General features: G+C 38.6%; 1 long non-coding RNA gene across 1 annotated transcript; it reads right to left on the bottom strand.

Annotated features, from left to right (window-relative positions):
• Nucleotides 1-2,902: 2,902 nt before the first annotated feature.
• On the bottom strand, nucleotides 2,903-4,634 carry LOC113107323 (uncharacterized). Its single transcript, XR_003292633.1, has 2 exons — nucleotides 4,264-4,634; nucleotides 2,903-3,031 (listed from the first exon to the last, which is right to left on the bottom strand). It is a non-coding gene; the product is annotated as an uncharacterized LOC113107323 (long non-coding RNA).
• Between the last annotated feature and the right edge of the window lie 4,333 nt (nucleotides 4,635-8,967).

Below are 8,967 nucleotides of genomic sequence, written 5' to 3'. Positions count from 1 at the left end.
AGCTCATATAGGGGAGAAAAGTCCTCTACTTCAAATGAATGCTCTGTTGCAAAGCTACTACAGTCACTCTCTATTTTACCGACTCTGACAGCAGCTGTCAATTAATCCATCACAGAGGGTCTCAGGTTCACGCCCCACGCACTCAGCCCCGCCCTCGGTTCATCCCCTCTATCTCCGCTGTGCTCTCCCCACTTTTCAGCATTTTTTCAAATATTGCCAGTGGGTGGAGTCAGGCTCTGACAAGAGGTTTAGTTACCCTTTAAAATGTATTTGTATTGCTCTTTTTACTATACAAATCATTGCAAAGAAACTTTACAGAAAATTCAGTTTCTACAATATTTAGTAGTAGCTTATGAGTGGTGACTGTAAGTTTATATGCATATGACAGAAATAAAAAAAAAAATGTATAAAAAAATGACGTATAGACGATGAACAATATTAACAAAAATTATATGATGCAATCACACTTGTAGTAATATTTGGTAGTTTTGTATGTTGTTTAATTTGAACATGGTTTTACTTCCCCTTTAATGGTTAAAGTATTGTACTGTACCAAAACAATGGCACGTAACTGTGGTTTTACTAAGTAAAACCACAAATACTTAATTTTTTCTCTTTTTTGCCTTGAACTGTCATTTTCACGTGTATTATATGACATTAATGTTGAAGTTAACTTTAAGTTCAAGGTAATGTTGACTGTATGTCAGTTCTCTTTGTTATTTGTTGCAAGAGTGAGGGTAACAGCAGGGTGTTAAAGTGACCCCCTGTGTAGGTGTGGGGGACAAACATGAAAGATCATGGGGTTCACACCCACTCAGGTGTCTGTTCGACCCTTTGGAAAGAGTTGATTGCACTGTAGATTACACACTTTTATTTCTTCGTCTTATCAATGCAGTGCTTGATTGAATTGCTAGTATTGAATAGCTAGATCACAGTATTGTGTTTGTGGGTTTTAACAGTGCTTTGCCTTATAGAACATGGATTTCAAAGCAAACTTTTGTACAGAGGCCTCTGGTGAGCTTGTGCTCAAGCCATCAGTCGAGGCAACAGCCCTTTGCTTACAGGAAAACCCCCACCCCTGGACGGTCATGGCCTGCATCCAGGGTCAAGGAGCAGGCCATGCATGGCTTGTGTGGCTGATGTTGAAGGAGCCACCAGAAATTTGCAGCTAGTGCTTGGCAAGTAACGTGGGAAAACCTTTAAATGGTTGCTATCTAATGATGTTGGATATGCAGCCATGGTGCTGGCCTCTCATCGGCGGGAGCGGGAGCGTGGAGGCTTGTCCACGGCTGCAGTAATGGGCAACAAAGATGCGTTGCTGCAGTATGTAGGCCTCTTTCAGGATGTCATCTTGTTTGCTTGTTATTGTATATTTTGTTGCTTTTACATATTGTAATTTAACATTTTTATGAATACGTGTTCTAATATTAATAGCGGTCGCTTCTATCCACAGAGGAGCCATCAGATGCTGATCTGCTTGCAGCAGCTGCACACATAGAAGATGTGGGTGCGTCAGACATCGTTATGAATGGGTTTACTTTTGTGGTTTTATTTTCAGAATACTGTTCTGCATTGTTTAACGTTTTTGTGATTCTGTATTATAAGCTTTCAGAGGGATGGTTTTGGAAACAGTAAGGTAGGAGGTGTATTATACCTTCTGATCACACCAGCCCATACCCTGGCTTTTTTTGTACCTCTCTTGCCTTTTAATTATTATTATTATTATTATTATTTATATTTATATATATATATATATATATATATATATATATATATATATATATATATATATATATATATATATATATATATATATATATTAGGGCCGGGACTTTAACGCGTTAATTGAGATTAATTAATTACACAAAAAATAACGCGTTAACTAAGATTAATTAATTACAGAAAAAGAATTCCCGCATTTTTAATAACTTATTTTTGCACCGCGGAACGTTTCTCACTGGATGAGTTTCGGCGGGACCGATTATACTGGAGCACCAACTAGCGTTCGCATATCACAGAAGCACATCGAGCCTCAAGTATCACCTCAACGTAAAACATATAGCAGCTAGCGTGGACTTTACACTTTATGTTGAACTATGTATTATTTTGTCCAAGGTTGTTGAGAGTTGGACTTAGTATGTTATGGCCTCTGAAGCAACAGAGAGATGTTTTCTAATAGTCAGTGTTTCCAACGTTCTGAATGTAATTGACAGTATTGTGTTTTACTTAAAAACACTTTACAGAAGGTTCCAGCACCTATAAGCTTCCTGAATTTCTGAAATGTACTTTTTCTAAATTGTTTCTAAATATGCTATTGCTACACTTAATGGCAAAAATTGCACTGGTCTGCTAGACCAGGGTATCTTCACATTTTTTAACAGCAAATTTAATGACTTTTAAGACCTTTTTAAGTCCTCTAAAGGGAAAATTTAAGACTTTATCTAAACAAAAATACAGGAAAATGTTCAGTCCGACAACACAGATTGATGTGGCGAAGCATTAGTGTGGCACAACTCACCACAGCCACACTCAAGACAGGTCAAAGGGTCACAAAAACTTTTATACCAAGTGCTGATTGACCTTACAACCCTGACATGGTTGACTATGTTTAAACTATCAGCCTTTAAGGTACTTCAGGTAATTTCTAAATTCTGGCCCCTCATAGCAGTTTGAAAAAGACATGGAAGACAGCCCCAGGACATTACAAAAGCCCATTTCATCATACTTGATCTAAATTATGGTTAAATGTTGCTGCCTAATAGCCTTGAGCTGGGTTTGGGGGTTCTCCCCCAAGAAAATGTTGTTCAGGGTCTGATTAGTGTTTTCTATGTCATTTCAGACACAGATAAATGCAAGCACATACAATAATCTATGCATAGACCTAATGAATGACAGACAATTGTAGGAAAGATCAGGATCAGAAATTTATTGCATGTTCCAGTTGTAGGAGATCCATGACTTTCCAATTTACTGTGGGTCCATCCATTGACACAGAAAGCATGTTCCTTAAATTAAGTTCCTTGGTGCCCTCCTGAAATTATAAAAAAATAAAATCAAAACAAAGTCCACCTCAAGAATGATAACATTTTCATTCATGTTCACTCAGATTAGATGGTTTGTCTAAAGTAGTGATTCTCAAACTGTGGTCTGGGAACCACTGGAGGCATGCCAGATTACCAAAGAGGTCTGTGAGCAAAAGTCATCAACCAAAATGACTGACATGGACTGTGACACCGTTGTACATTTCCAATTCACTTCTCATGACTTGTTTTCTAATCATGCACATTATTAGCAGGTGAAGTTAGCCATGGTTTCAGAAGACTAAAATGGCCTGCATTTGTACATGCATTAGGGATGCTCATTAAGCCAAATATGTCAAGTTTTTCTTTTCTTTTTTTTTTATTGGCTAAGTGGTCCTTGATTTGAAAGAAAAAAATGTTTGAGAAACAAGTTAAGCCATAATAGTGAATGCCCACGAATTGGGCCTATTTGATAGGGTTCAGTGTCAACGTTGTTAACCTAAAATTGAGAAGCACAAAACAGATATTTGGAGTCTAATTATGAACTGGGCTACATTATTTAATTCAATTAAATTTTACTTTTCACATAAAAAATATGCAAGAAGCATAATGCATATTGAATGCTTTATACAATAAAGTTATTTACAGCACTGCCTTCCATCCATAATGCAGTAGTCCTATGCCTAGATGTCACCCACCCACAACATTTTTTTTACTGATTAGATGGGACAATATATCGATGCATTTTGAATCGAGAAATTATTCTGGATCGATTCCAATTTTTCTGAATGCATTGCGATTCTCTCTCGAATCGATTCTTAGTTTAGTTTTTAACAGCAGATGCCACTGCGTGCTTTAGATGCCTTACACACACCACTTGAACCTACTATAAAATAATAATTAATAAAGTTCGAAAAGGTTGAAGCGAAGTACAAGGGTGTTTGCAGTGGGGCGTTTACATTAATCTTGCGTCATAAAAGCAATATATCAATTACATTCTCAGACTCAGCAGAACGCACGAGCGCTCTTCGTCGTGAGCATTTGAGTGTTCGGTTAAAAACTAGCCTAGAGCGCCATCTGCAAAAACTAAGCTCATAATCAATTTGCAACGCATTCGAAAAAAAAAATTAAATCAATCCAAGAATTGGGACGCATCGATATTTTTGTCCCAAATATTCATTAGGAAACAAAAACACATTTTAACATATTCAAATCATTTTAAATGTTACTTTTAGAGTCTTACCTTAAAGTGCTCCAGCAAGTCTTCTGCCGTTGAGGGGCTCAAAAACTGAGAACCAAGATAGCGAGACCTGACAATCATGGTCTTGTCCACAGCTTTATCGTCTTTGCCCATGCTTGCGATTTCGCAAACTGCCGTGGTGGCGAACCATCAACGCAACGCGTTCATCAATCACTTACTCGTATGTGACATATGGTATGATGCAGGTTGCACCCACGAAGTGCTGCCCCCAAATGTTGTGCTGGTCAAATTGCGGTTGAAAAAATAAATAAAAATGACGAGTCGGACATGAAATTTAAGACCCCACATGAAATTTAAGACATTCATATGGAAAATTCCAGGATTCAAGACATTTTCAGACCTTAAAAATCGAAAATTGTATTTAAGACATTTCAAGACTTTTTAAGGACCCGCGGGGACCCTGTAGACTTGGTTGAACAAAAATAAACAATATTTTGTTGCTTAAGCTTATGTATTCAGTCATTATTCAATGGTATACTATAAATCCATGTGAAAAAAAATTACTTCTCACTTTTCTCAGGTCAAATATTTATATGCGCTTAAAATGCGATTAATTTCGATTAATTAATGCCATTGAATTTAAAAAGCAAAAAAAAAATATATATATATATAATAATATATATATTATATTATATTATATTATATTATATTATATATATATATATTTTTTTTTTTTGCTTTTTAAATTCAATGGCAATTCCATTTACACTTTTTTTTCGCATCTTCGAGAATCTAACTTTTTCACCCAATGCTGATACACACAATTGTTTGTCACAGTCAGCTTATCTTTTTTGCACATCTTCATCTGTATATTTGGTGCATTTCCAATCATTAACTCTAACAATGTTTAACATTAGTTCTAACTAGTGGTCTTCACAGTGCACCCGAGACCCGTCGACCCCGGACCCGACCCGGGACCCGTACGGGTTCGGGTCTATATTTTAAATCATCAGCCGGGTCCGGGTCGGGTCCGAATCTATTACCTCGGGTCCCGGGTCTGTTTAACATTGTGTGTAATACCCGTGCGATCGCCGATCGGAGTCATCGGACTCGGAGAACATCCGGACGTTATCAAAGACTGCTTGTGTTTTTTGTAACTTGCAACTTGTAAAATTAGGAAAAGAAAAGAGTGAGCCAAAAAAAGTGATCTCTCTCTCTCTTGCTCGCAGACTCAAGAGTTAATACAAGTGCACACACGGTAATGCTTGCAGACTTGACACACTCATGTTTAATATATTTCAAATCAGCAACACAATCTGAGGTGAACTGTCACATGAATGTTTTCTATTACGCTCAAATTGCGTTAAGTCATTTTAGGTTGATAAAGCTAGCACGCATGTGCAGTCATGTTTCTATGGCAAGCAGTGAGGGACACTTCGACCGCCAAACCGCGTTTTACATTTTCTCCCATTTTTATAATATTATAAATGAACCGTTTAATCTTAAAGTTTTAGTGGTTCAGATTCAGACTCGATGCAGAGCAGAGAGCACAGACAGAGATCAGATGATAGTAAATAAATAATGTCAGCGGCCATGGCATTGCACGAGCGATCGTTATTATAGTTCAAAAGGCAAACAGTGCAAGTTATTAAGCGAATTAACTCGAGTCAGAATGTACATGTGCCCAATAGCATTTGTTATCCTTCACCGTGACATCAAGTGGACTTTTGAAGCTGAAATAATGAGTGGATTCAGCTTGGACTTGGAATAACGAGAGGAATAACATGAATAACTTTCTTGACGGAGGATTGTAATGCATCACGGCTCTTTAAATTATGTAAGACAAAAAGCTATATTCTTCGCAACAGGTTTATTGACTTGTAATAGCAATTTAAGGTGGAATATGTCAACGTCGGGTCCAGTCGGGTCTGTGTCTTCCCGGCGGGTTCGGGTCCAGATTTCAAGTAATATACGGGTCCGGGTAGGCATTTCTCGGATCTAAACGGGTCCGGGTCCAGCTTTTGAAATAATAGATGGGTCCGGGTCGGTTCGGTGTAGTACATTACGGGTCTCTGTCGGGTTCGGGCAAGAATTTTTGGACCCGTGAAGACCTCTAGTTCTAACATCTACCAGTAGTAAATAGCAGCTGTATTAATCTCATGTAGTAGTGACTTGTAATATTACATGCAACAATAAATGTAACGTTGCCTATTTATGGGTCTCCTTTACTTTTTCTGTTATGCTTTGCAGCTGATGGAAGCCAGTTGGTCAATCAGCCAGAAGCCCTGTCTTCCTCAGAGAGAGCTGCGCCAAAAAAGCAGCAAGCACCCACTTAAGAAGTAAGACAAATCTTCAGATGGTATCTTAAAAGAAGCCTTCATTAAAGTAAACAATTTTTTCTCTCTTACACCCACAGCTGCTGCTGCATTAAGGTTGGAAGCAGACACTCCCAAAAGAGCAGCACTTGTGGGTGTGCAAGTTTCTCTTTAACAGAGACAAGTCTGGGAAGTTGGCACAGAACAAAAATCTGCATCTATGGTGGTCTCCCCCTGGCCCAATCCTCTATACTCTCAGCCTCCTTCTAAACCTGATGCCTTCCACAGCAGTCTGCTCCTCTGGGTTCCCTCCCTCATGTGGGCATACAACCTGCTGCGCTCCCAGCCCAACTGCCATCGCCTTGGGATCCAGCTAACAGCTTGTGGCATGTACAAGACAGGACCTAAATGGTTGGTACTTCATGGCGACTGAGTATCTTGAATGCCAGTCCTGCCAAAAGAAGCTAGCAGCCTGGTCGCGAGACATCCTGGACCAGTTGAAGCGCAACCACCGTGAACAATTTCCTGCAATCCTAACCTAAAGGTATAATTTTTTTAGTCTTTTAACACAATACCCCTTTATGGAACATAAATATGCAGGCCTGTGTGAATATACTGCATAATATAATGTGATATATTACATAATACATTTCCATATATTGGAAACTAGTGCTCTTAGTTTGCAATGTATGCATATATTGTGACATAAGTAAATATTGTGCTAACAAAATTTAACAGTAGTAACACCCGATTTAGTGTTACGTATAGTGTAATTTTTTTTTTATTGTAAAATAATAACGTCCTGTTCCTTTTAATAATGATAATACTTATCATGTACTCTAGGTCACCAAGAAACTAGCTGGTCATGCTGCTTGAACCGCTGCGTTGGTGACAGTGGAGGGGCCAAGGAGACGAAGGAGCTGATAGAACAGCTTCTAAACGACTTCATGGAGGCAATGGACACAATGGGAATCATGCTCTTCGACAAGGACAGGATGAAAGAGATCTGGCGGACACAGCAGCGCCACAACGACTGCATGCAGGACCCACCAGGTGTGCAGCTGTACAGGAAGATAGGGCAGGTGACTAAAGGGGAGGTTATTCTGCCCCAGTATTGTTGTGCACGTGGTTCAACATCCTTGTAGTCCTTCCACCTGCACCTAAACCGCTTTGTGCCAGGTTTGCATTTTTCCTAAACAACGTGTTTTGTATGTTCATGTGTTTTCCATGGTGCTAACTTCTTTCTGATTGCTTTTTTAGGAACAAGTGCAAGTGACTTTCATTTTCAGATGTACTTGATGGAAGGGCTTGTACAGTGGAATGAGGCTTGTGCAGTTGCTGCCATTGAAGGTGGAGGCAGAAAGGATATCTGCTATGGTGGCCAACTGCAGCAGTACGCCATAATCCTGAGCCAGCTTTTTATGGGCCTTTATTTGATAGGGGACTACACCAGCCCTGGCGAAAATACACAGGTAATATGTTTGTGCACACATTATACTTTTGTGTAGTAGCAGTTACACCTGTATGAGCATGTGATCATTACATTGTGATTGTCTACAGGAGAACTCATTAGCGTGGAATACTTATATTCCCAAATTAATAAAGGTTTTGAGGAAGACTTCGGAGCGGATCCTGATACTCCAGATGGGATTCAGGATGTAGACCTGAAGATTTATCTGGAGAGTGCAGGATCCAGCGAGCGCAATCTTTGGGTCCAATTCTGTTTCAAATGTTCTAATTTATGTTCACGCTGATTGGCCGGTCCAGATGTTCCAATCTACGTGCACCACAATTGGTCCTAATGCGAAGCTCCCCATTTTGGTAACATACTTTGGTAACTGTAAGTACTGTAAGCAAAGTATGTCGTGTAAATCAGCTATGTAAACTTATGAGTAATTTAAGATGTAAATTGCTGTCGATTGCGGAAGAAATCCGTTTTCTGTAAAAGTTGAAGTGTCACTTTTTTTTTCGTAAAGGTGTTATGAATTATTTTTGCTAAATAAAGTAGTTAGATGCATCCTTATTGATGAGTAAACATGATTTTAACGTGGTAAATGTTTAGCTATGTTTTTGCCAGACGGGTTGTTGTTGTTCAATTCAATTCAATTCAATTTTATTTGTATTGCGCTTTTTACTATACAAATCATTCCAAAGCTACTTTACAGAAAATTACGTTTCTACAATATTTAGGAGTAGCGTAAGTTTATATGCATATGACAGAAATGTAAAAAAAAAAAAATGAATACAAGACGTATAGTCAACCAGACAATGAACAATATTAACAAATATTATATGATAAAATCACACTTGTAGCAATATTTGGTAGTTTTGTATGTTTAATTTGAACATGGTTTTACTTTCCTTTTAATGGTTAAAGTATAGAGCTTGGGAAACTACGTCACTGCGCATTGCATTCTGGGTAGTCGCGGCC

The sequence above is a fragment of the Carassius auratus genome, chromosome 8 (genome assembly GCF_003368295.1).
Source record: "Carassius auratus strain Wakin chromosome 8, ASM336829v1, whole genome shotgun sequence".
NCBI classification, from domain to species: Eukaryota; Metazoa; Chordata; class Actinopteri; order Cypriniformes; family Cyprinidae; genus Carassius; species Carassius auratus.
The sequence above is the reverse complement of the archived record's forward strand: the minus strand, read 5'-3'. Positions and strand labels throughout refer to the sequence as shown.